This window comes from Lissotriton helveticus, chromosome 1_2 (assembly GCF_964261635.1).
Source record: "Lissotriton helveticus chromosome 1_2, aLisHel1.1, whole genome shotgun sequence".
In the NCBI taxonomy this organism is placed as follows: domain Eukaryota; kingdom Metazoa; phylum Chordata; class Amphibia; order Caudata; family Salamandridae; genus Lissotriton; species Lissotriton helveticus.
Genome location: NC_136058.1, coordinates 405,255,842 through 405,283,774, shown reverse-complemented (window position 1 = coordinate 405,283,774; position 27,933 = coordinate 405,255,842). Strand labels below are relative to the sequence as shown.

Genomic DNA, 27,933 nt, shown 5'->3' with positions numbered 1-27,933 from the left:
GGAGTGCTTCTCGAACCTGTTGATGAATAGAAACCAAGTTATCAGTTAATTGTGCCAGATAGTCATTCATCAATACACAAGGTACATCATATACGGAACTTGGTTTGGGCACTCCCCAAATATTCATGGGACGACCAAACACCACCTCATACGGTGTAAGGCCGGTTCGGGAGTGTGGTACTGATCTTATTGACAACAATGCCAAAGGCAAAGCGTCGGGCCAAGTCAGAGAAGTGGAAGCCTGGATCTTTGCTAGTTTAAGCTTCAGTGTTCCATTGTAGCGTTCCACCAAGCCAGCCGACTGTGGATGGAACACTGCATGAAACTTCTGTTTTATCCCCAGACCTCTCAGAACGTACTTGATAACGTCTGCTATAAAATGAGGCCCGTTATCACTCCATAATAGTCTACAAACACCATACCTAGGGAAGAACTCCTTCAGTAGCACCTTTGCTGTAGTCATTGCAGTATTGTCCTTAGTAGGGTAGGCTTCAATCCATTTACTGAAAACACACACCACTACCAAGACGTACTTTAGATTATTACAGCGTTCAAGTTGGATATAGTCCATTTGCAGGACTTCAAAAGGTGCAGTAGGTATTTCAAATCCTCCTGCTGGAGTCCGTGTTCCTTTCCCTGGGTTGTATTTAAGACAGATCATACAGGTCTGTACCACTCTCTTGGCCGTGCTAGCAATCTCTGGATGCTCCCAAACTTGCGCAAGCAATTTCACAATCGCTGAAGCTCCAACATGTGCTAGCCCATGTGCCATTTGAACCATAGGTTGGACAAAAGCTGTGGGCAACTTCCACCTATCCATTTGTTTGTTGCGCCAACAACCTTCATCATCCAGTTCTCCATTTTCAGACCATTGCTCTCGTTCTTTATCAGAAGCAACTCTCTGTATTTCCCTCACTTCTTTCCTAGCATCATGCCATCGTTCTGCTTGTGACTTCACAACATACATTGAAGTGGAGTCAGGTCTCATTGCAGTTTCTCGTGCTACTTGGTCAGCGAAAGCATTTCCTTGCCCTACTTTGTCGGTAACCTTCTTATGTGCACTGCATTTCACTATAGCTATCTTCTTAGGAAATGTCAGGGCAGTCAAAAGATTGTGCACCAATTCTCCATACATAATTTGTGTTCCGTGTGATGTCAGAAAACCTCTTTCCTTCCAGAGCAGGCCAAAGTCGTGCGCTACTCCGAAAGCATAGCGGCTACCTGTATAAATATTCACACACAATTCTGCACTAAGCTCACATGCTCGTGTCAATGCGATCAGCTCCGCTGCCTGGGCTGATTTCTGTGGTATGCGTGCTGTTTCCACGATAGTATACAAAGTAGTGATGGCATATGCTGCCGAAGTCGTACCATCCGGTAGCTTCAGGCAGGAGCCATCCACCCATAATTCTCCATCTACATCTGAGAAAGGCGTATCCTGGAGATCGATACGACCCTTTGTCTGTTCCTCAGTCACAAAAATACAATCATGTGCTTCTTGTGCCTCAGGCTGAGTCGTCAGGAATGGTAACAATGTTGCTGGATTTAACGTAGCACATCTCCTCAATGTGATATGGGGAGCCAGCAACGTTAGTTCATATCCGGTCAGACGGGCACTTGTTAAATGCTGCGTCTTTGTTTGATTCAAAAGGGCGTCAACAGCATGGGGAACCAACACTAACAGCTTGTGAGATAACACTATTCCCTCACTCTGACGTATTGACACAGCTGTCGCTGCGACCGAACGAAAACACCCCGGCAATGCCCGAGCGACAGGATCGAGCAATGCCGAGAAATATGCACACGGACGCTGCCTGTCCCCGTGCATCTGTACTAACACAGATGACGCACATCCATCTCTCTCATGTACATATAATGTGAAAAGTTTCGTGTAATCAGGAGTGCCTAACACTGGTGCTGAACAAAGGGCCTGACGTAACTGTTGGAAAGCGTTTTCACATTCATCTGTCCAAGGAAGGGGAATTGGAGTGTCTTTTGTCAATAGCGCTAACAGTGGTTTGACTATATGTGAAAACCCCAGTATCCACTGCCTACAAAAGGACGTAAGACCCAAAAATGCTCGAACATCTTTCTGTGTAGAAGGTGTTGGTGTGTCCAGGATGGCTTGGATACGATCTGATGTAAGTGCACGCCCCTCCTTAGACAAAAGGTGGCCTAGGTAGGTCACCTTAGGTCTACAGAATTGCAATTTCTTCATAGATACCTTATGATTGTGAGAAGCCAAAAAGGAAAGCAAGGACAACGTACAAGTCTCACATTGCTCAGGGGTGTCAGCAGCCAACAAAATGTCATCGACATATTGAATAAGCACTACCCCCTCAAGCAAGACAAAGGAATCCAACTGTCTTTTCAACGCCTGACTGTAGATACTAGGGCTCTCAGTATAGCCCTGTGGAATTCTACAAAATCTATACGATCGATTATTCAAAGTGAAGCCGAAAAGGTAACGGCTATCAGGGTGAATAGGGATCGAAAAGAAGGCGTTCTTCAGGTCGACAACCGAGAATGTTGTCGCTGTTGGTGGGACCAAGGTAAGGAGTGTCGTGATGTCAGAAACAACAGGGTATTGGGGCACCACTATCTTGTTCACCTCCCTCAAATCAATAATAAATCGATATACCCTAGTATCAGTGTCCTTCTTCAAGATTGGTAAAATAGGACTGTTACAAACATTGTATGGGACTTCTTCCACCACCCCCACTCGGATGAGATCCTGCACAATCTGTATGAGCGCCTCCTCACCCTCCTGTGAAATCCTATATTGAGGCAGGCGTGGTAACACAGCTCCCTCCTTCACACTAATGTGAACCGGAGGAATGACCATCTGTCCCACATCAGTGTCTGAAGTAGCCCACAACGTGTGAGGTAAAGAGGCTAATGCAGCACTTTCAGCGACCATACACACTCTCTCTTTTGCAGGGTAATTGTCATTTAAAATCACGCGTACTCCTTCAGGGGAGCAGCGGATTGTGGCTCTAAAATGTTTCAGCATGTCTAGACCCACAATGTTGTCAGGCGTGTTTGAGGAAAGCAAGAATGGACATGGTGCTGTAAATTTGTCGACATGAAATGCAAGGGGTTGGGATAATGGGCTAAGAGAAGGTGTTCCATCGAACCCTACAGATGTGATCGTTAAGCCAGACAGGGGAGCCCTCGGAACCAATTGTTTAGACAAAGCGCTACGAGTAGCCCCTGTATCAACCAAAAACTGATCAGTAGAACCCAAAACATGTGCTGTAACATAAGGACCCCTCTGATCTACTGGTACTTCAACTGATTCCTCCCCCCATCCTACGCAATCCTATGCATATTGGGAATCATGACTTTCGGGGTGCATATAGTCAGACATCTGATACTGATTTCGTCTATCAAAGGTAGTAGACCCTCCTTGTTGTTGCTCCCTAGATTCGAATCTAGCCCTATCATTTAGGTTACCTCGTGGGCCAGAAAACCCCCCACGATTTCTCCCAAAACCTCTACCCCGTCCCATAGCCCTGTGTTCTCGCGCTAAAGGACACTCATTGGCCCAGTGGCCTCGTTGCTTACAATATGCACATTGATCTTTAGCCAAGTCTGTGCGGTTATATGTAGAATCATAAAAACCCCGACCACCTCTATTATTTCCTCTCTGGGGTGGTCCATACACTTGTGCTAACATAACTTTTGTTTTCAAATCCTTAGATTTCTTATCTTCATTACTTTTTGCTTCTAGTTCCTGACGCTCGTAATACTGAGCCATTGTCAGGAGGGATGCCGGAGTCGAAGTCGTCCAGGAGCTTTCACTCGCTTTCAACCGAGCTGCTACTCCTGGTAATAAATTCGAAACATATTTGTCTACAAACAGATGTCGACCCGTGTCATCCGTCAGAGACTGACCACTAAAATCATGAAAAGTTTCTTCAAATCGCGTAAAGAAGTCAGAAACTGATTCATCTGTCTTTTGCTTGCAAGATGCTAACATAGTCCAGTCAATCTTTTTAGGGGGAATAATCGTCTTTAATTTAATCAAAATAGCAGCAGGGAGGTCTAGAATGAGCTGGGGTGGTTTCTGCGCAGGTTTCCTAGCTCTGTCCTCCTCCTCAATGTCTTCCCATTTAGCTTTAAACGTCACTAAATCATCAATTTTCCGTACTGATCTCCACATGTCAGGGGGTAATATAAGACCAAAGAATAAATCAACGTCAGCTAATGTCATAGTACAGGAATTCAAAGCCCCCTCAACTTCCTCATAAAAGGCAGCAGGATTTTTCCGTGGGTCAGGTAACGCTTTCTTTAAGGCCATAACATCCGCTCTATTCCAAGGAGTATATACCCAATTATAGATAAAATACCCTCGGGCATCAGCTGAATCTTTATCTGAACTAGTACCCGCTCCTTTAGGAGGAACATACAAAGGCGCTGCCTCTCGCATAGGTTTAACATGCACAATATCGACCTTGTCTGAAGAAAAGATAGGTGATTGTTTCCCGTCGCCACTCAAACCCGTCTCTTTGTCGTCCACCGTCTTTTGTCGCTTTTCTTCTCGTAACCGAGACGCCTCATCCCGCAATACGAATAACCGTCGAACTGCATCAGCTGCCTGGGAAGGAGAAAAGAGACCTTTACGCAATTCTTTCTTATCTTGTATTATGTCATCAGGTTCAAGAACAGGAGAATATTGTCGAAAAGCCCCGACTACTTCATCAGAAAAGGTTTCAAGAAAATAAATTTTTTCCCTGTCCGGCCATTTTTCAAGAGACAACAATATTTCAGCAAGAGGAATTGTACCCTTAAGAATACGATAAGAAATTTGTCGGAGCTCCGCCATACGATCAGAAGTTAGCTTAGACCGCGTGTCTACCTTATCTTTAAATGATCCAGAATCCTCATCTTCCCCTTTCGGAGCAGACGGGCCAGCATACGGAGGCGGAGAACGATCTAGTAATGAAAAATCATCATCAGAATTATTAAGGACAGGATAAAGAGGCCGACGAATGGGATATTGGCCAGATATCTGCAATCTACGTTCCTTTTCCCGTTTTTCTTCCGCGTCTTTTTGTTCACGTTGTCTCATTTCTTGCGCCTTCTCACGCACATTCTTCCTCTGCTCTTTCTCAATCAGCGCATGTTCACGTTTCTCACGCTCACGTACTTCTTTCACCCACATTCGCACACTCTCAAACATATCTTGTCTCGCTCGGCGCTTACACAGGCACTGTTCCACATACTCAATTTTGCGCACATCAAACGAACCATACAAAGGCCATCTCAACTCAGGATCCTTCTTGGTATACTTCCTCCACAATGTGCTGTACATTATAGGGGAAAGACCAAACTTAATGTACATATCCCTATTCGGCGTCCCTTCTGGGGGAGCCGGCTGCGATTCTTCAAGACTTAACCGGTTTCCACAGCAGCACCACTTACATAGTGCGCTAAAAGTAGACATGCTAGAAATAGTGCGAAATACGCAATATTATACAGAAAAATGGCACTTAATCGTTGCGCCGCTCACAACCATATGTTGGAGAAAAATCTCCACATTGCCTACCTATATGTGTTGCAACGCATATATACCCATATTCATAATCATAATATGATCGATCATCCAAACATCTCCATATCCATATCCATAAGCCACAGCAAGCGTATCCTAAAACTGCCTTGCTAATCACTGGCTACCATAAACACTCACAGTAATTACCATACATTGGTCCTTACCAAGCACGAGCGCCCAGATTCCACTTGCCAAGTTCCACAATTTGCTCAAACAGCTTATCCACAGCAAACCGACAGAAGAGGTCTCAGTCGAAGACCGGCGCCACCCAGATGGTCAGATCGGAAGGAAGGAAGAAATACCTCAGGATGCCAGGACTAAAGACGCCGCTGGCAGTGATCACTTCCCCGGCAGAGTTCCACTCCTTCGTCACGACCAGTCCTTCGAGCCTCCGAGTCGCCGATGAGCCCCACGTGACGGGCGCCAATTGATGAGTTCAGGCCTCAGCAAGGCCCAAAGGTACCGAAAGGGTTCGCCCTTCTGTGTACAAAGTCCTTAGACTTACAAATGAAGTTGGCAAGGAAACTGGAAATACAAAAACATAGTTTAATAAACCTTTAAAGGTGGTGATACAACCTCCACAACACTTCTACAGTATTGTACAGAGTAGCACACTGAATACAAGCACATGGCCCCTTTTATACACAGTGGAAGGGGTTCAGCTTACAGCTTAGACAGAGGTTGCAACCACGTAAGGACATTTCCAAATATATCAGTGGGTGGAGCTAACAGTATTTCTAGAACATGGGAGGGCTATGCTAATAAGGAACAACTGTTACTTCTGCTGAGCATGCGCTACACTCTCAAGAAGGACTAATAATAACTGTTGCTAGGTAGAATCCACAGTGTAACTGGCAGAGAGGTAGGACAATCAGAACATTGAGCACATGGCAATGTAGGGCATGAAAAATGGGGGACTCGAAATACAAAATGGAATCCCTATACTAGATATTTGGACTGATGCATTATGGCTTCAGCTAATGCTTAATAATACCGTTGTTTTATTTACAACAGCGTCAGCAGGGCCTCAAAGGTGGTTCAGCTTGGTCTGGCCGCGACAGCGTCAGCAGGGCCTCGAAGGTTCCAGGTGCAAGAGTTTGGATCAGGATCAGCCGCGGCAAGGTCAGCAGGGCTTCGACTCCATGATACAACTGAAGTCCTAATCCAGGGCTGGCCCAGATATAGGACTGGAGTTCTTTGATGTCCGGACCCTCGCGCTTGGGGGTCAGAGGGGCCGGGATGAAGGTGTCCAGACACCCAGCAGGGGGGTGGAGCCAGCGCCCAGGGAGGCTGAAGGGCGATCGATACCCGGCGTCCGGGGACGGCTGGAGGCCCCTCGAAACTCCCCTCTTCCGGGCTCCGCCAAGTGGCCACTCTACCACCTGGGAGGATCTTGGTTCCTCGATGTCGGGGCTTCGCTGAGGCCGGGGCAGGGATGGCTGCGGCCACGTGCTCGGGACGTGATGGGCCCAAGATGGAGTCGGCCCGGAAATGGTGGCCTGGCATGGTCGCCAGACCGGCGGTGTTGGCGAGCAGGGTCCGCCGGGGTCCCAGGGGGGAGAGCCGTGGGTTGCCAGGGGGGCTGCTCTCGTCGATGGTTCGTGTTCAGGGGGGTCGACAGCAGGTTGACGGAGGGCCGATGTCGTCCCAGGCCCGCCATGCGGGAGGGGTAGGACCACGCCACGAGGCCGAGTCCAACACACGTCCCCTCCAGCTGAAGGCGGGGAGAGTCACCCATCTTCCTGGGGATTCTCCTCATCGAGGCGGAAGAATCGGGACAGGCCGTCAGCATTGGCGTGGTCGTCGCCAGGGCGATGCTCCACCATGAAGTCCATCCCTTGAAGGGAGATGGACCAGCGCAGCAGCTTTGGGTTTTCGCCACGCATCTGCATCAGCCACCGCAGGGACCGGTGGTCAGTCTGGACCCGGAAGTGGGTGCCGAAGAGGTAGGGCCTGAGTTTCTTGAGGGCCCATACGACGGCGAAGGCCTCTCTTTCAATGGTGCTCCATCGCTGCTCTCTGGCCAGCAGCCGCCGGCTGATGAAGGCCACAGGATGGTCAATCCCCTCGGTGTCAATCTGGGATAGGACCGCCCCGATGCCGTGCTCCGAGGCGTCGGTCAGACTACAAACTCCCGGCTGTAGTCAGGGGCTTGGAGCACAGGGGCGGTGAACATGGCTGTTTTCAAAGTCTTGAAGGCCACCTGACACGTGGGTGTCCATTGTACTTTTTGTGGCCGGTTCTTCGAGGTCAGTTCAGTGAGGGGCCCCACAATGCTTCCATAGTTCTTGATGAATCGCCGATAATATCCAGTGAGCCCCAGGAAGGAACGGACGGCTGTCTGGGTGACTGGGGGCTCCCAGGCCACGATGGCGTCAATCTTGGGTTGGAGGGGAGCCACGTGGCCGCTCCCCACTTGGTGTCCCAGTTAGGTCACGGATCCTTGACCTATCTGGCACTTGCTGGCTTTCACAGTTAGTCCGGCCCCTGCGGAGGGCCGTCAGGACCTCCCAGAGGTGCGTCAGGTGCTCGGCCCAGTGGAGGCTGTACACTGCAATGTCGTCTAGATAGGCGGCACTGAATTCTTCTAGCCCCGCCAGCACTTTGTTCACCAGTCTCTGGAAGGTGGCTGGGGCGTTTTTCATGCCAAAGGGCATCACCCTGAATTGGAAGAGGCCATCGGGTGTGGAGAATGCCGACCGCTCCTGGGCGCCTGGAGTGAGGCCGATCTGCCAGTAACCGGCTGTGAGGTCGAAGGTACTGAGGTACTTGGCGGCTCCCGAACGGTCGATTAGTTCATCGGCTCGGGGGATGGGATGTGCGTCGGTTCTGGTAACAGCATTCAGTCCCCGGTAGTCGACACAAAACCTGAGTTCTGGAGGGGTGCCAGGTGTGGCGGCTTTGGGGACCAGGACCACTGGGCTGGCCCAGGGACTGTCGGAGGGTTCGACCACCCCCAGGGCCAGCATCTTGGTAACTTCTGTCTGGATGCAGGCCCGAACTCGGTCGGGAACTCGGTAGGCCCGGTGTCTCACTGGCTGGCTGTCCCCGGTGTCGACATCGTGGACACACCACTGGGTCACCCCGGGGGTGAGGGAGAACAGGTCCGTAAATCGCCCCAACAGTTCTTGGCAGTCTCGGCGTTGCGCTGGGGTTAGGTCGGAGGAGAGAGAGATTCCCTCGACGGAGCCGTCTTTCTCAGCGCACCTTAGGAGGTCGGGCAGGGGCTCGGAGTCGTCTTCGGCCCCATCGTCGGTAGCTAGCAGCAGGCTCAGTTCTGTGCGGGCAAAATGAGGCTTGAGCCGGTTGGTGTGCAGAACCCGTAGGGGGTTTCGGGGGGACTCCATGTCCACGAGATAGGTGACAGGGCTCTTGCGCTCGATCACTTTGAAGGGGCCCGACCATTTGTCCTGGAGGGCACAAGGTTCGACCGGGGACATGACCCAGACCCGCTGGCCCGGCTCGAACTCGATGGATGAAGAGTTCTGGTCATACCAGCGTTTCATGTCCTCCTGACTGGCCTCAAGATTGGCCTCGGCAAGGGACCGGAACTTCCGAGTCTGGCTTCGGAGGGTCAGGAGGTACCGGTAGACATCCGGCGGTGCGTCTTGGACTGTAGTTTCCCAGCCTTCTTTGACCAGGCTGAGGAGACCTCGGACAGGGTGCCCGTACAAGAGTTCAAAGGGGCTGAAGCCCAGGGATTTCTGTGGTACCTCCCGATAGGCGAACAAGAGGCAGGGCAGCAGGACGTCCCATTTGCGGCGGAGGGGCTCTTCTAGGCCCTGGATCATCCCCTTGAGTGTCCGGTTAAACCGCTCCACAAGTCCATTCCCTTGGGGGTGATACGGGGTGGTGAATTTATACGTGACCCCGCACTGTTGCCACAGGGACCGCATATACTTTGATATAAAGTTTGTGCCCCGATCGCTCACGACTTCTCGGGGGAACCCCACTCTGGAGAAGATCTCCATCAGTGCTCGGCCCACCACGGGAGCCGTTATGGTTCGTAGGGGGATGGCTTCGGGATAGCGGGTGGCATGGTCCACTAGGACGAGGATGAAGCGATGCCCTTGCGAGGTTCGGGGGTCCAGGGGCCCCACGATGTCTATCCCCACTCGTTCGAAGGGAGTGGTCACTACTGGAAAGGGTTGGAGCGGGGCCTTCACCTTCCCTCCGCTCTTTCCGCTGGCTTGGCATGTCGGGCAGGTGCAGCAGTGGTTATGCACATCGTTGCGCATCTTCGGCCAGTAGAAATGGGTCACCAGGCGGCTGTAAGTTTTGTCCTGCCCCAGGTGCCCGGCGAGGGGCACATCGTGTGCCAGGTTCAAAAGGAAGTCTCTGAATTGTAGGGGGACCACTAACACTCGGCTGGCCCCTAGCTCGGCAATTTTCTGTTCACTGTATAGGAGGCCGTGGTCCCAGTAGACCCAGTGGGACCCCGAGGTGTCCCCGGCAGCTTGGGCGGTGGCTTGCTGTCGGGTCCCCTCGAGGGAGGGGCAGGCCTTCTGTTCCTGCCGGAATTGTTCTCGGGTGGGACCACCCTCTTGGCGCCATTGGGCTAGTTCGGGGATGTCGCTGAGTTCGTCGCTGCCTTCTTGGTCATGCTCCGATGGCTCGGGGTCGGATTCTTCATTGACTGCGGCCGGTGGGGGCGCGGGCCACTCTGGCTCTTCAGTCGGGGTGGCCTCGGGTGCCGCCAGGGCCCGGGCAGTCATGGATCGGGTCGTCGCGCAGACCCACTCTGGTAGTCCCATCATTCCTAGATGCTCTCTCCGTTCGACTTGGGCCCAGGGAGAGCTCTCGAGGTCGTTTCCAAGGAGGCAGTCCACGGGGGCGTCGTCCCGGATGGTCACTTTGAGGGTGCCCACCACCCCCCCCCCCACTCGAAGGGGATTCGGGCCATCTGACACAGAGTTTCGGAGTTGTCGGCGGCCCTCACGGGGCATCGCACGTTTGGTATGATCTGTTCGGGGGTCACCAAGTGGCAGCGGACGGCCGTCACACTGGCTCCCGTGTCTCGGAGAGCTTCGGTCCGTTGTCTTTTGATGTGGACCCACTGACGGTACTTTTGAGTGTTCCTCGGTAGCGGGGCCTGGGGGACCATGTCTCTTTCACCCAGGCAGGCTAGGGCCATGGCGGCCGGTTCATACTCTGTCTGATCTTCGTTGTATACCTCTTCGTCTTCTTCTCCCCCTTCCCCCAGGGCTGCAGCAGCGAACTGGCGGGTCGGAGGCCCGGTGGTGCCGGGGCGCTGGTTCATGGGGCAGAGGGGGGTCACTGGCATAGTGACCGGTCCGCTGGCATCTGTGGCAAGTAATGTTCGGGTGGGGCCCCGGTCGTGCTGGTGGGGGCCCTCTTCTGGTCAGGGATGGCGAAGTGTTCTTCTGGGGGGACCCCCGAGGCGGACTCCGGCCCGGGGCCGACGGGAAGTCTCGGCTCCTGTTCTGGCCTCCTCCGCCGCCACGCTGGCGGGGGTGCCCCTAGCTGTTCCGTCCCGTTTCTCCTATCGGGGTCCGGGGGACCCAGTTGCTCGCCCATCGATCAGCCTCGACGGCGAGTTTTCGGGGCTCGGTCAGCTTACTGTCGAGGAGATGCTGCCTGAGCTCGACAAAGCAGTTGTTGGAGAGGTGCTCCCAAACGATGAGGTCGAACAGCTGCTCGTAGGTGGACACTTTGCTGCCCTTTATCCATCCTTCCAGGGCCCGGCTATAAAAGTTTACGTACTCCACCCACGTGGTACCGGGAATCTTTTTGCAGTCTCTGAACCTCTGTCGGTACATCTCGGGGGTGAGGCCATACCGGGTGAGCAGGGCGTCCTTCATGTGGTCATAGGAGGACATCACGTCCTCGGCCAGCTCCAGCAGGGTGTCTCTTCCTTCGCTGACAAACCTCCCCCATAAGCCGGCACCCCAATCTTTTCGCGGGATGCGGTGCGCGGTCATGGCAACTTCATACGCCTTGAACCATTGCTGGATATCGTAATTTTTGTAGTATTCCTTGACGATATCCTTGGGAATGTGGACCTTCGGGTCGGCAGGAGGTGGAGGGTTCCGGATTACAGCGGCGCCAGCCTCTTCGATCTTGGCTTTGATCTCTAGTTCTTTGAGGCCACGCTCGTGTTCGTACGTGAGCTTTTTTTCGTCCAATTCTCTTTGCCTCCGCCTCTCTTCCAGATCTCCCTCTAATCGTAGTTGTTCAATGGCCATTTTCTTTGCTGCTAATTGAAGCTCTCCATCCAGCCAGAGTCGGGCGAGCTCTAGTTCATGGAGCCGACTCCTCTCTCGCTCCCGGGCGTCTTCGTGGGAGAGGCCCGGTTCTTTGTTGGCGGTTCTTTATTCCACTGGGGCTACGACTGTACTCAGGGGTACTTCTAGGACAATGTCCTCGTTGGCTTGGGGTGGGGTCGCTCCGGTCTCCACCCGTGTTTGTAATGCGTCTTTAAAATCGTCTTTTGTGCTTAGTCCGGTGGTAGCGATACCTAGGGCTTTGCAGAATTGTTTGAGTTCTTTATGGGTGTACTCCTCTAATAGTTCTTTCTGGAATTCTGCGGTTGTTCCGGCTTTTTTAGTAGTCATCGTGGTTGTGGGTCTCTGTTAGTAGTGGCGAGTTACTCGTTGTACGATTTGCGCGGGCTCGGATCCCGTCGCTTGCCACCAATGTTGGAAAGGCGACCCCAGGGGAGACAGAAGGTGTCTGACTGTCCGCCCCGAGACCCACCTCTCTGTATGGAATAGGCTGAGCGCCGTAGGGAGGCCTCCTTGGCGAGGCTCCTCTCCTACAATCGTAACAGTTGAGCAATCACACTACTTACAGATGGACACCACACAGGAGGAATATTCACAAGAATCTTTATATAAGCAATTAAGGCAAGTTCTTCGCAGGTTAGCAGGCAAGGATCGAGGGATCCGTAAAGTCTTGGTTTCGGGGAGAGGGGGTAGCGGGACAGTCTTGGCACCAACTGGTGCGTGGATAGTTCAAGGGGTCAGGCCGTGACAGCGTCAGCAGGGCCTCGATGATAGTTCAGCTCGGTCAGGCCGCGACAGCGTCAGCAGAGCCTCGAAGATGGTTCAGTTCGGTCAGGCCGCGACAGCGTCAGCAGGGCCTCGAAGGTGGTTCAGCTTAGTCAGGCCGCGACAGCATCAGCAGGGCCTCGAAGGTGGTTCAGCTTGGTCAGGCCGCGACAGCGTCAGCAGGGCCTCGAAGGTGGTTCAGCTTGGTCAGGCCGCGACAGCGTCAGCAGGGCCTCGAAGGTGGTTCAGCTTGGTCAGGCCGCGACAGCGTCAGCAGGGCCTCGAAGGTGGTTCAGCTTGGTCAGGCCGCAACAGCGTCAGCAGGGCCTCGAAGGTGGTTCAGTTTGGTCAGGCCGCGACAGCGTCAGCAGGGCCTCGAAGGTTCCAGGTGCAAGAGTTCGGATCAGGATCAGCCGCGACAAGGTCAGCAGGGCTTCGACTCCAAGATACAACTGAAGTCCTAATCCAGGGCTGGCCCAGATATAGGACTGGAGTCCTTTGATGTCCGGACCCTCGCGCCTGGGGTCAGAGGGGCCGGGATGAAGGTGTCCAGACACCCAGCAGGGGGGTGGAGCCAGCGCCCAGGGAGGCTGAAGGGCGATCGATACCAGGCGTCCGGGGATGGCTGGAGGCCCCTCGAAACTCCCCTCTTCCGGGCTCCGCCAAGTGGCCACTCTACCACCTGGGAGGATCTTGGTGCCTCGATGTCGGGGCTTCGCTGAGGCCGGGGCCAGGGATGGCTGCGGCCACGTGCTCGGGACGTGATGGGCCCAAGGTGAGTCGGGCCGGAAATGGTGGCCTGGCATGGTCGCCAGACCGGTGGTGTTGGCGAGCAGGGTCCGCCGGGGTCCCAGGGGGGAGAGCCGTGGGTTGCCAGGGGGGCTTCTCTCGTCGATGGTTCGTGTTCAGGGGGGTCGACAGCGGGTTGACGGAGGGCCGATGTCGTCCCAGGCCCGCCATGCGGGAGGGGTAGGACCACGCCACGAGGCCGAGTCCAACAGGATTCCACGAGGACCCGCTGCCTCTCACACTCCCTTCCATCTCTTCCAGCCAAGACTGACAGCCAAAGCCCAGACTGACAACCACAGCCCAGACTGACAACCACAGCCCTGACAGAGGATTGATTTAAACACGGCCTCACCCTTTGTAAAATGGCACAAGAACTGTAACAGTGCCTCAGCTGTTTAAGGTGAGGAATGAGTGCGGTTTTGATTCCCCTGATATCCAGGCCACGATGCGCAGCTCGGTGATCTCCTTACCCACGAAGACAACGGTCGCCATTGCATAGAACGGAGCAATCCGCTGAAGAGCGCGAGTATAAACAGCAGCATCACACTGCCCAACAGCTAGCTACAAGCTGAGAAGTACAAGTAAAACAATTGCGAGCCAACCACGAGTTTATTATCACATCACGCAGACTGTCACATCTAAACCCCCAGGTCTTTACCGGCGCCAATGCTTGTTTCCCATATGAGACCCTGTCTCCATGGACTGCGAGCGTCTTAACAAAAATCACCCACGTCCGTGTCTTTACAGGCGCCAATGCTTGTTTCCCATTTGAGACCCTGTCATGGACTGTGAGCGTCTTAGAGAAACACCCATGTCTGTGTCTTTGCAGGCGCCAATGCTTGTTTCCCATACGAGATCCTGTCATGGACTCTGAGTGTCCACCCATGTCTGTGTCTTTACAGGCGCCAATGCTTATTTCCCATACGAGATCCTGTCATGGACTCTGAGTGTCCACCCACGTCTGTGTCTTTACAGGGGCCAATGCTTGTTTCCCATACGAGATCCTGTCATGGACTCTGAGAGTCCACCCATGTCTGTGTTTTTGCAGGCGCCACTGCTTGTTTCCCATACGAGATCCTGTCATGGACTCTGAGTGTCCACCCACGTCTGTGTCTTTACAGGCGCCAATGCTTGTTTCCCATACGAGATCCTGTCATGGACTCTGAGTGTCCACCCATGTCTGTGTCTTTGCAGGCGCCAATGCTTGCTTCCCATATGAGACCCTGACATGGACTGTGAGTGAAACAACCATGCCTGTGTCTTTGCAGGCGCCAATGCTTGTTTCTCTGCTGGAGCCTGGTTGCGGCGGTTCCATCAGCAGCCACCAGAGGGCGCTCCTCGCCTGCTGATGAAACCCACTGATCTGCACATAGGATGTAAGGAGAAGAGTTTCCTCTTCCAGGTCGGCAGCTGCAGAGACAGCACCAGCAGCGGGGTGACATCACTTCCTGTCTCTCCTTGTGTGCAGCCTGGTGCAGAGGAGGAAGGAACCTCATCTGTCTGTGCAGTTACCTTCATCTACAGACCCCCCTCAGGCCCCAGATCTCCACCTGCCCTCCCTCAGACCCCAGGTCTGCCCCCCCCCCACCACGGCCCCCCAGGAGGGGGAGGGAGCCTGGACACGTCTGCACAGGTCTCTACTCAGGTAGGAGATTGTCAGCAGCTTCTGCTGTGTTTGTAGAAATAGACTGAATAATCCTGGAGGGAATCTCTGCAGGAGCCGGGCTGAGCTGGGCTCTTCTATCCGGGGGTCCTGGGCCTAAGCTGGGCCCTTCTGGGGGCCCCTGGGGCTGAGCTGGACTCTTCTATCTGGGGGACCCTGGGAATGAGCTGGGCTCTTCTATCCGGGGGCCTTGGGGCTGAGCTGGGCTCTTCTATCCGGGGCCCCTGGGCCTAAGCTGGGCCCTTCTATCCGGGGCCCCGGGGGCTGAGCTGGGCCCTTCTATCTGGGGGCCCCTGGGGCTGAGCTGGACTCTTCTATCTGGGGAACCCTGGGAATGAGCTGGGCTCTTCTATCTGGGGGCCCTGGGGCTGAGCTGGGCTCTTCAATCAGGGGACCCTGGGGCTGAGATGGGCTCTTTTATCCGGGGCCCGTGGGGTTGAGCTGGGCTCTTCTATCTGGGGGCCTCTGGGGCTGTGCTGGGCTCTTCTATCTGGGGGCCTCAGTGGCTGTGCTCTTTTATCCAGGGGCCCCTGGGGCTGCGCTTGGCTCTTCTATCCGGGGCCCCTGGGGCTGAGCTGGGCTCTTCTATCCGGGATGCCCCTGGGGCTGAGCCGGGCCCTTCTATCCTGGGCCCCTGGGGCTGTGCTGGGCTCTTCTATCCAGAGGCCCCTGGGGCTGTGCTTGGCTCTTCTATCCGGGACCCCTGGGGCTGAGCTGGGCTCTTCTATCTGGGGGCCCTGGGACTGAGCTTGGCTTTTCTATCCGGGGGCACTGGGACTGAGCTGGGCTCTTCTATCCGGGACCCCTGGGGCTGAGCTGGGCTCTTCTATCTGGGGGCCCTGGGACTGAGCTTGGCTTTTCTATCCGGGGGCACTGGGGCTGAGCTGGGCTCTTCTATCTGGGTGCCCCTAGGACTGAGCTGGGCTCTTCTATCTGGGGCCCCTGGGGCTGAGCTGGGCTCTTCTATCTGGGGTCCCTGGGGCTGAGCTGGGCTCTTCTATCTGGGGGCCCCTGGGGCTGAGCTGGGCTCTTCTATCCAGGACCCCTGGGGCTGAGCTGGGCTCTTCTATCTGGGGGCCCTGGGACTGAGCTTGGCTTTTCTATCCGGGGGCACTGGGGCTGAGCTGGGCTCTTCTATCTGGGGGCCCCTAGGACTGAGCTGGGCTCTTCTATCTGGGGTCCCTGGGGCTGAGCTGGGCTCTTCTATCCGGGGACCCTGGGGCTGAGCTGGGCTCTTCTCTCCGGGGCCCCTGGGGCTGTGCTGGGCTCTTCTATCTGGGGGCCTCAGTGGCTGTGCTCTTTTATCCAGGGGCCCCTGGGGCTGCGCTTGGCTCTTCTATCCGGGGCCCCTGGGGCTGAGCTGGGCTCTTCTATCCGGGATGCCCCTGGGGCTGAGCCGGGCCCTTCTATCCTGGGCCCCTGGGGCTGTGCTGGGCTCTTCTATCCAGAGGCCCCTGGGGCTGTGCTTGGCTCTTCTATCCGGGACCCCTGGGGCTGAGCTGGGCTCTTCTATCTGGGGGCCCTGGGACTGAGCTTGGCTTTTCTATCCGGGGGCACTGGGACTGAGCTGGGCTCTTCTATCCGGGACCCCTGGGGCTGAGCTGGGCTCTTCTATCTGGGGGCCCTGGGACTGAGCTTGGCTTTTCTATCCGGGGGCACTGGGGCTGAGCTGGGCTCTTCTATCTGGGGGCCCCTAGGACTGAGCTGGGCTCTTCTATCCGGGGCCCCTGGGGCTGAGCTGGGCTCTTCTATCTGGGGTCCCTGGGGCTGAGCTGGGCTCTTCTATCTGGGGGCCCCTGGGGCTGAGCTGGGCTCTTCTATCCAGGACCCCTGGGGCTGAGCTGGGCTCTTCTATCTGGGGGCCCTGGGACTGAGCTTGGCTTTTCTATCCGGGGGCACTGGGGCTGAGCTGGGCTCTTCTATCTGGGGGCCCCTAGGACTGAGCTGGGCTCTTCTATCTGGGGTCCCTGGGGCTGAGCTGGGCTCTTCTATCCGGGGACCCTGGGGCTGAGCTGGGCTCTTCTCTCCGGGGCCCCTGGGGCTGAGCTGGGCTCTTCTATCCGAGGGCCCCTGGGGCTGAGCTGGGCTCTTTTATCCAGGGGCCCCTGGGGGCTGAGCTGGGCACTTCTATCCGGGATCTGTGCACTGCATCTTAGTGCACTATGAGGAATCTGTGCACTGGAGCTGCCCGTGCAGGTAAAGGTGGTGGGGCGGGGTGGGGTGGGTAAGGGAGTCAACAGCCGACGATGAAGGAAAATTCAAATTAAAAAAAAGAAAAACGCTTTCCTTGCGCTTGCTTATTTTTAATGCGTTTCCTTTTTGAACCTCTGGTACCTTTCAAATGCCATTGTGCTAAATCGACATTGTACCCTTGCACGGATGCATGAATCTGACACTATCAGTGTGAGAATGGATGGATCAGCCTTCTGTCATGTGAGCAGCAAGGCGTGAATATCTGCGAGCTGTGCAGTGCGGTCACCAAAGTTTTTAATGTGAGTCTATAGTGGTTTGAAGTTGGCGTTTTCACAATTTCCCTGCATGCAGCACATGTCACGGAGTATTTCTGTGTTATAATCAACCACAGGACGTGCAGAGCCATCTGTATAGAAGACTCTCTTATAGTCCTCCGTGGGTAGGATATTAGGACTTTGTGGTATATTTTGTGTATAGTGCATAAATTCTTAAATGCCGAGAGTCAGATCATACTCAAATGTTATATCAACTCCACTTAAAGATGCAGGCCATTGCGTCATCATCTGTTGTGGCCAGTAATTTCACTATACACTCCCCCCTGGTCAGGTGTCATTCCGTGCCATCATCTGTTGTGGCCAGTATTATTACTATACACTCCACCCTGGTCAGGTTTCGTTCCGCGTCATCATCTGTTGTGGCCACTATTGTAACTATACTTTCCGCCCTGGTCAGGTGTTGTTCCGCGGCATCCTCTGTTGTGACCAGTATTGTCACTATACACTCCGCCCTGGTCGGGTGTCGTTCTGCGTCATCATCTGTTGTGGCCAGTATTGTCACTGTACACTCGGCCCTGGTAGGGTGTTGCTCCGCGTCACCATCTGTTGTGTAAATGTTGTCAATGTAAGATGGCGCCTCTGGATCTCTCTGTAAGAGTTCCATAATTGATGCTGCAAATAAACCAGGACTATTCTTAAAGCCACTGGCAATCATGTATAACAGAACTGAGAAAGAGCTTAGACACTCCCTCTCAGGCGCTATATTTTGTCTGAAAAGTCCATTGTACAGCTTATGAGAGTGTGTGTGACTTTAATCTAAAACTATTCTGCATGTTCAATCAGGTTTTAAAACTGGAAAAAGAGGATTATTCAATGTACAACTACAAGGCATTATAATGCCGTGATCTTCAGCTGACCGCGGATAGCTTTAATGTTGTGTTTGCTTCTGGCTTCGGAGGATATTGAGCCTGTTTTGGGGCTCAGCAATGACCTGTAGAATAGATTCTTTATCCCACCCTTCTTGGATTCCATACAGCGCTGGAGCCTACTTTAAAGCTTACTCACACGCATTCTTTTCCCTCATGTCCCCGGGTTTGTAGGAGGAAAATGCTAACAATTTTACCTCCTCTCCTGAGGGCTCATCCCTTATGAAGGCTTGGGACTGTGACCCTCTGCAAGAAGGATGTTGTCGGCAGCTGATAAATGTGGACAGAATATAGCTTTAAATGTGTGTATGTATAGCTCTCAATTAGTATTTTTACAATCTGAACACTATCTGGAGGATTTACATGTCCATCAGATTTCCAGACTGTATGTATTCTTCAGTCTGACTCACCAACAGAAGTTCTCGAAGAATCTGGTGCACTATTTTCCCTTCAGCTGGCTGTCCACCAGCGGCGTCACCCAAATCCTGTTCCGCAGAAGAATCCGTCGTTTGCAGGGCATTTTCTTTAGTTAATCAAGTTCCTTTCTTTCTTTTTAAAGTGAGTAATAGAGTTCAACCTTTCTCTTCTGTCTTTACACTAACCTCAGCATCTTGTCCTGTTTCGCTTTTCTGATTAGTACACTCACTTTTCTGTGGTATTCGGTCCGTCCACTCCTCTTTGCCCAAAAAGAACGAGAAGTAATGCTATTAGAATACAGATGCCAGTCTGGCTGTTATATTTTTGTATGGCCCGTCAAATTGTATCCACCTTGCCTGGACTTCTGAGTTGATGGAAATCCAGTCCTTTTCTTTTTGTGTTACTGTCTTTTTCGTCTTTTTACATCCTTTCTAGTCTCTGGTGTATTTTTTTCCTCACCAGAACCCTCAGTCTAATTTTTTGTTGTGAGCTGCGGTTTGATGGCTCGTGACCCCAAGGTGTCACGCCCACAGAAGTATATGTTTCAAAATCATTTTAGGTGGCTCCTATTCACACTCTTGAACAGGGATTGCTGCAGCCTCTGGCGCATAGCCAAAGCCGCTGCTTCTCGGCTCAGCATTATTGAGGAAAACTGTTTTAAGATTTCCCATTCATTTAATTCCTAGATCTAGGGAGGGTGCAGCCTTCTACTCATTTGTTCTTGCCTTAGTACATCGGGTGTACCGCCCATGACGGCGTGCCATGGTTAGTACGGTTGATACTTCATCTCATTCCTAGATATAGGGCTGGTGCAGCCTTCTACTCATTTGTTCTTGCCTTAGTACATCGGGTAGTACCGCCCATGAAGGGGACGTCTCATCGCCACAATGCTGCTCCTCTGGTTGGTGTTGCAAGCGATCCAGAAGGCAGTTTTGTTGCTTTTTACAGGCACTTTGCCCATAGGCGCGCTTATAGTCCGTGGACAGATTGCTTGTGTGGAACCCTGAGTCTGTGGTACAGGTCCGACTCAACCCGCTCTGCTTGCTTTGTTCTGCAATACATACTGTCTGAGCCACCTATACAGGATACTGTGTGTACCGAGCCAGGACGGTATCAGGTGACCCCACTTTAGGGAACCCTGTCTGACATTCTGAGGTATGTGGGGGCTAAGTGACCAACAAACCATTCTTGTGACTGAACGGGTGAAAGGGTCCACCGGGTCGTGATATGCTTGGGGCTGAGTAGGAACGGCTGCATCTTTGTAGGAGTGGAAAGCGTAGTATCGGCATCTATAGGATCAAAGTTCACCCATGAATAAAACATTTCAAAGGCATACACTGCATGTGCATGTACAACAAATGTTACTGCCCCCCTGTGCTCAATGTTGCCTCTGTCTTCACAATGTTGTGTAACTTCTGCCCTGTAATTGACTCCGATCAAACCAGGAGCTTCATGTTTAAAGAACCATTTCAACTAACGAAAGATCCAATGTGCAAATACCACAGATTTGTTTGGATTAGTAGTTTTGTGCTGAAAAATTCCCCTAATTGTTCGCTCTGGAAAAAAAAATCTACCTGAAATGTTTGTTAACTGCTCACATTGACCCTTTAATTGCTGGCCCCTCTCTCTCCCCTCCCCCACGTGCTGAGCACTTTCTTTTAACGTATTTTGGGTAGTTTGTGCTTAGGATACATAACTTTTTTTCACAAAAGGTACCCATGGCAAATTTGGCACCCTCTTATGTCTAACATCCAGGGGATTGTAAAGGTACCCAGGGTTTCTGGATTCCCCTGGAGGGGACCCAGAAAATAGGCAAAATAGGGAAAAAGTGCTCCAGAGAAAACTGTTTTTTTCCCTATAAATATCATCATCGAACTGTTTCTGTGCTAAGGTCACCATCTTCCCAGCTTGTAGGGACAAAAACAATTTTTTTACAACAGTTTTAGCCCATTTTGCCTATTTTTTGTGCTCTCAACTTTCTTACAGTTTTTGGTGGAATCCACTGTGAAACCCAGGGGGGATCCAGGAAAGTTGCAGATTTCTAAAAGGAGACAAAACTCAGAATTCACAAAGGGGTCATATGTGTAGATCCCTCAAGATTTTCCCAAAGATGCTGACTGTTGAAATAACGAAATATTGAAAATGAGTAGGACAAAAATGCCGTTTGTGACAACATTTTCATCTGTGAATTTCTGTCACAATGGCCAATTTACAAAACTGTTATTTGTACATCTCTAAATTTGAGGGTGCCCATACGAGAATATGATTCAGAGGACTGAGGTGTTCTGGATGGTGGTCTGGAGTTTGTGTAGCAGGGTTTTGTTGATTCCGGCGTACAGGGCGTTGCCGTAGTCCAGTCTGCTCGTTATGAGTGCATGGGTGATTGTCTTTCTGCATTCAGTGAGGATCCACTTTAAGGTCTTGCAGAGGATGTGGAGGGAGTTGAAGCAGGTGGAGGCGAGGGCGTTGATCTGGCGGGTCAAGGTTTGCTGTCTATGACATTCCTGAGATTCTTGGCATGGGTGGTGAGGGTAGATGTTCGTCCTGTCTTTAGTAGCCACCAGGTGGAGTCCCACGCTGATGTGCTTTTCCCAAAGATCACGGTTTAAGTCTGTCAGTGTTTTAGACAGTTGATCTTCATCTAGTGGGCAATTCCAGTCACACAGGGATAAAACTTCATCTGGGTACTGGGCGTCTTGACCATGAGAGACAGTTGTGTGTCAGTGTAGGAGAGAACGTTGATGTTATGAGAGTGGATGATTCTAGCTAAAGGGATCATGTATGCATTAAAGAGGGTCGAGCTCAGGGAAGATCTGTGTGGAACTCAGCAGACAAGGTCACCGGCATGCAACGTGTACGGTGACAGGATGACTGACTTGGTTCTTCCAGTCAGGAAGAAGCAGATCCATCGGAGTGCGTCTCGTTGGATTCTGATCTCCTGGAGGCGTTGGATAAGGAAGGGATGGGAGACTGTCTCAAACTCTACAGAGAGGACCAGGAGAATGAGATCACCATGTCTCTTGTGTCCAGAGTCATGCGGATGTCATCCTGGGCTCCTCGCCCTCCGCCTGGGACGACTCCTGGTGGCCCCCCGCCCTGGGCACCGCACCCAAACCGACGGACCACGCACGCAACCTGGGCTTCATCCTGGACTCCTCCCTCTCCATGACCAGACAAGTCAACGCCGTCTCCTCGTCGTGCTTCAACATCCTGCGCATGCTACGGAAGATCTTCTGGTGGATCCCCACCGAGACCAGGAAGACTGTCAACCAGGCCCTCGTCACCAGCCGACTGGACTACGGCAACGCCCTCTACGCCGGAACCACTGCCAAACTCCAGAAGAGACTCCAGCGGATCCAGAACGCCTCAGCCAGACTCATCCTCGACATCCCACGAAACAGCCACATCTCCGGACACCTGAGAGACCTGCACTGGCTCCCCGTCAACAAAAGAATCACCTTCCGCCTCCTCACCCACGCACACAAAGCCCTACACAACCAAGGCCCGAGCTACCTCAACAACCGGATCAACTTCTACGCTCCCAAGCGCCACCTCAGATCAACCAGCCACGCCCTCGCCGCCGTCCCCCGCAACCGAAGAGCGACAACAGGAGGAAGGTCCTTCTCCTACCTGGCCGCCAAGACCTGGAACTCCCTTCCGACCGACCTGCGCCTGACCCAAGACCACCTCTCCTTCAGGAAGAAGCTCAAGACCTGGCTGTTCGAGCAGTAAAGGCACCCCCCCCTCCTAGCGCCTTGAGACCCTACGGGTGAGTAGTGCGCTCTATAAATTTATTGATTGATTGATTGATTGATGGCAGGGATGTGGACAGTTTCCAAGCTGTGATTGGGGCTCAACCAGACTGAGTGGTTTTGAGGAGATGGTGGTCCTTGAGGTATTCAACAAAGTGTCTGTTGACCATTTTCTCCAAGACGTAAACCAGGAATGGTCGCAGGGAGATCGGCCTGTGGTTGTCGAGCGTTTAAGGGTTTGAGGGGGTTTCCTGAGTAGTGGGAGGACAGTGGTGTGTTTCTCTTAAGTCAGAACTTCTTCCAGGTCTGTACGAAGATCAAGAAATCCACCTTCAGGCACCACCAACTCTGAATTCTGTGTTAGCGCAGAGTATTGGAGTGGCCAGGCAAGGGAAAGGGGTTTAGGGGATATGAACTGCGAGGAGCGAGATTTTAAAAAGAGAGCATACATAATATTCAGATGGAACCTAAGTTTTGAGTTCCGCATAAAACATCCCCCGCTTTTGAAGGATTAGGCTTTTTTACCCTGTTTGGTGAACTTAGAACTCTCTCTCTATATATTCTGTTTTTTGAGGGTTTCTCTTTGTATACGGGTTCTCTTAAAATTAGGCCGCAAGATGAAGGGGATCAGGTGAAGTCACTTGTTCAACGCTAACCTTTTAACACCTTAGCTACACCCGATTCTAGACACTGCTACAAGGATACATTCCGTAAAGAGTTTCATTAAACATTTCTCTCCCTCTCCTTCAATAGTTCAACGCCCCAGGTTAAGTCATCTGGGTGCGAAAGAAAGTTACATGAACTGAACAATAATATTCATGAATCATGTTCTTTATTCTTCAGCCAAACTGTTATGTCTCTATGGAGCTGCCTTCCCTGGAATTGTTTCAACTAATAATGGTCTTTAGTGGCAGCGCAAGAAATCAGGTTACATTTAGTCTATTCCTTCGAGTTAGAACTAAACTATGATGAGGCTTGCAACGCTAAAAAGTTCGGCCGACTCAGCCCTTACCAGGGGTTTCACTCTCTCCCAAGTGGAGGCCGGATCTCTGGCAGGGCGGGCGTACTCACCACCAAAGCACTCAGCTGAAGAAACGTTGGCCAACAAACTTCGTCAACAAAACTGAGTGATCCAGTTTATCGCGGGAGCTCAGGAAAGAAGGGGTTACTTCGATCATTTCCTGGAATAGTAATCAGATGGTTCTGAACAGGCACCATTTTAGACTCAAACCCCACCCAGCATGGTCACCCAGCATGGTCACTCAGTATGGCCTCCCAGCATGACCACCCAGCATGGCCACCCAGCATGGCCACCCAGCATGGCCACCCAGCATGGCCACCCAGCATGGCCACCCAGCATGGCCACCCAGCATGGTAACCCAGCATGGCCACCCAGCATGGCAACCCAGCATGGCCACCCAGCATAGCCACCCAGCATGGTCACCCAGCATGGCCACCCAGCACGGTCACCCAGCATGGTCACCCTGCAAGGCCACCCAGCATGGTCACCCAGTATCGTGACCCATCATGGCCACCCGGCATGCCCACCCAGCATGGCCACCCAGCATGGTCACCCAGCATCGCCACCCAGCATGGCTACCCAGCATGGCCACCCAGCATGGTCAGCAATCGCTGCTTTTGGGAATTGCAGTGCAGATGCACGATCGTTCTCTGGAACTTAATAATTGGCAATATTAGTCCCAGTGCAGGGGATCCATGTCAGTCAGGGAGTGGAGAGGATGGTCGCCCCTCCCTTTCCCAACTCGTCATAGGGGGTGGATTCATCCCTATGACGAGTGGCGAAAGGGTGGGTTAGAGGCTGCAGGCAAACAGAAAGCTGGGAGCTTGAGTCTGTGCACTTTGTGTTCCGGACTTTAAAGACACACTGCGCAGACTCGAGGCGTCGGCTTCCCGCGCGTCTTATGATGACTGGAGCACGTGGGAGCAGGGTGCCATCATTCATTCGCAGCTCCAGTGCCTGTGTTTCACTGGCTGCCAGGAGGTGAGGAGCAGACACTGTGGTCGCACTGCAGCTGCATGTCCGCATCCCCTACAAGCTGCCCTTCCTTGCCCTGGCCTGATCCGAAGGTTACACCTGCACAAAGGATGCGTCGTCTGCGCCGGCTCTCCGCGGCTCCTCAGGGTGATATCAGCTGCTTGTAGGTTTATTCTTGTCTTCATTTAGAGGTGCAGTCCATCCTGCAGGGTACTCCGTTCTCTCTCTGCCTTCTCTGCAAAGCTTGGGGAATATTTAAAGTAAGAGGGGGCCCTTTGTGCAAGGCCGTAGTGGTCTCTTCCATGCCTGTGTGTGTTCACATTCGTATAAAAATGTTTGTAGGAAACTTATCAATGTAGTGAGTAGCGACCTTTTACTCATGACTGCTGACCGGGGCAAATGTTCACCACTAATGTTAAATGAAAGCACGGCAGAGAGTCCTAAAGACAGAGCAGCAGCAGGAGTCTTAGCGTGTAGATTATTCCTGTGTCGACACCTGCTGGGAAAATTCATATTTAACTCACAATCACATGGTGCTTTAAATTAAATAAATACACTTCCAGAACATGTATGGGGCTACCAAGTTCTACATAGATATTATCATGCATTAAACCAAACTAGTTTTTTAGGTCTCGCGTACGCAACACGCATAGGAGGAGACCTTTAGTTATCAATTTCCTTTTTCTGCCAAAAATGTGCACGCTTTGCATTGCTTTCAATGGCAACGTGTGCACGTTTGGTGATTCCCTTGTGGGAGCGAGCTTTGAAACCATCTGTTTGTAATTAACAGATGGTTCGTGCTCGCTCCCGCAAGGGAAACAGGTGCAGGCCCCTTCCTCTCTCCCCTGCCCCTACTGCCTCCTCCTGTCCTCTTGATTTTTTTACTTTTACTGCGAGGCGTGCGCGCTTGTTTTTAAATGCAGTAAAAACAGAAAACAGTTAACTTTTAATGGTTGATGTTCTACCCTTCCCTAAGGACCCAAAGTAAGTGAGCAAGTGTATGAACCAAATTGTCTTGTGTTCCCTGTGGCTTCTACAGCACACAGTGTGTGTTGCCCAGGTTGTATGAATGTGAGGGCTGGCTAGTTGTGTGGGATGGAGTCTTGAGGATGGGTTGGGAGGGTCTGGGCTTGCCAGATGAGTTGTTTTTGAACCGTTTGTGGTGTCATGGAGTTCTTAAATCCTGACTGTGTTCTTGGAAGCTGTGGTGACGGGGTTTGCCTGGCCTTTAACAGAAAATTATGCAGGCCTTTGATCCCAGGCCTTGCCGCCAGGGTGCTGGACGAGTTTCTTTTAAAGTGGCTGCTGCAGTGAAATTTTTAAAGCAACCAGCTATTTCAGTTATTGCACATGGGATGGATGCATCCGGTGTTCTGCTGGCAGTTTTAGGCACCAGAATATGCCATTCAGACACACTTATTCAAACTCATCATTTCCTGTGATATAGCATGCTGTCGTCCTACAGCTGGTGAGCTGTGTAACCAGAATTGACTGAAGAAGACACAACGGTCGGTCCCGGCACCAGTGATCATTATAACTAATTGTTCCATGTATATCATGATAGAAATGTAAGTAAGGTGATGTGAAGGAACTGTCCCCATGTCGCGGTACTCAGACGGCTCTGCCCGCGTGTTTACCTAGCAGGCTGTGGGCAGGTGGGTTGTGAGTGTAAGGCGAACACCTAAAGATATAGCGCCTAAACTAAAACATGGTGGATATTGGCTAAAACACAGAAACAATCTACATTGTTCAAAGAATAGGCATGGTGGGGTTATTCGTCCCTAGATTGGGCAAATGGATGCCATGTGCGTCTGGTTCAGAGGGCCCTGAAGCATGTTTGTATGTCCACGCAGCTGTGGCTATAGAAACGGGTGAGGTGTTTAACCCGCTGTGATGTATCCATGTAGGTGCGTTGTGGCAGTAGTAACGGGTGAGGTGTTTAACCCGCTGTGATGTACCCATGCAGGTGCGTTGTGGCAATAGTAACGGGTGAGGTGTTTTACCCGCCGTGATGTATCCATACAGGTGCGTAGTGGCCATAGTAATGGGCGAGTTGTTTAACCCGCTGTGATGTATCCATACAGGTGCATAGTGGCAATAGTAACAGGTGAGGTATTTAGCCCGCTCTAATGTATCCATGCAGGTGCGTTGTGGCAATAGTAACAGGTGAGGTGTTTAGCCCCCGTGATGTATCCATGCAGCTGCGTTGTGGCAGTAGTAACGGGTGAGGTGTTTAACCTGCTGTGATGTATCCATGCAGGTGCGTTTTGGCAGTAGTAATGGATGAGGTGTTTAACCCGCTGTTTGATTTGATTTGATTTGAAAATAATTTGTAGAGCGCGGCTAACACCATTAGGTTTCTTGGCGCTGTGCTGGGGCGTAGAGGAAAAGGATGTGAAACAAAATCTAAGGGTATGAAATAGTAAAGAGGAAAGTTTTAAGAAGTGATCTGAGCTGTGATGTATCTATTCAGGTGCTTTGTGGCTGTAGTAACGGTGAGGTGTTTAACCTGCTGTGATGTGTCCATGCAGGTGCGTTGTGGCAGTAGTAACGGGTGAGGTGTTTAACCTGCTGTGATATATTCATGCAGCTGCGTTGTGGCAGTAGTAACGGGTGAGGTGTTTAACCTGCTGTGATGTATCCATGCAGGTGCGTTGTGGCAGTAGTAATGGGTGAGGTGTTTAACCTGCTGTGATGTATCCATGCAGGTGCGTTGTGGCAGTAGTAACGGGTGAGGTGTTTAACCTGCTGTGATGTATCCATGCAGGTGCGTTGTGGCAGTAGTAACGGGTGAGGTGTTTAACCTGCTGTGATGTATCCATGCAGGTGCGTTGTGGCAGTAGTAACGGGTGAGGTGTTTAACCTGCTGTGATGTATCTATGCAGGTGCCTTGTGGCAGTAGTAACGGGTGAGGTGTTTAGCCCGCTGTGATGTACCCAGGCAGCTGCGTTGTGGCAGTAGTAACAGGTGAGGTGTTTAACCCGCTGTGATGTACCCAGGCAGCTGCGTAGTGGCAGTAGTAACGGGTGAAGAGTTTAACCTGCTGTGATGTATCCATGCAGCTGCGTTGTGGCAGTAGTAACGGGTGAGGTGTTTAACCTGCTGTGATGTATCCATGCAGCTGCGTTGTGGCAGTAGTAACGGTTGAGGTGTTTAATCAGCTGTGATGTATCCATGCAGGTGCGTTGTGGCAATAGTAACTGGTGAGGTGTTTAACCTGCTCTGATGTATCCAGGCAGGTGCGTTGTGGCAATAGTGTGAGGTGTTTAACCCGCTGTGATGTATCCATGCAGGTGCGTTGTGGCAATAGTAATGGGTGAGGTGTTTAACCTGCTGTGATGTATCCATGCAGGTG

The 27,933-nt window shown here is 52.2% G+C and overlaps 2 protein-coding genes across 3 annotated transcripts in view; one reads left to right on the top strand and one right to left on the bottom strand.

The window, feature by feature from the left end:
* LOC144806574 (uncharacterized) overlaps positions 1-27,933 on the bottom strand; it is a 350,735-nt gene that overhangs the window by 170,947 nt on the left and 151,855 nt on the right. The window lies entirely within an intron of this gene.
* The window catches only part of LOC144806600 (uncharacterized), a 79,926-nt gene continuing 66,841 nt past the window's right edge, over positions 14,849-27,933 (top strand). The window contains exon 1 of the mRNA XM_078672933.1: positions 14,849-15,001. The gene's annotated coding sequence lies outside the window, so the exon portion shown is untranslated. The remainder of the gene's footprint in view (positions 15,002-27,933) is intronic.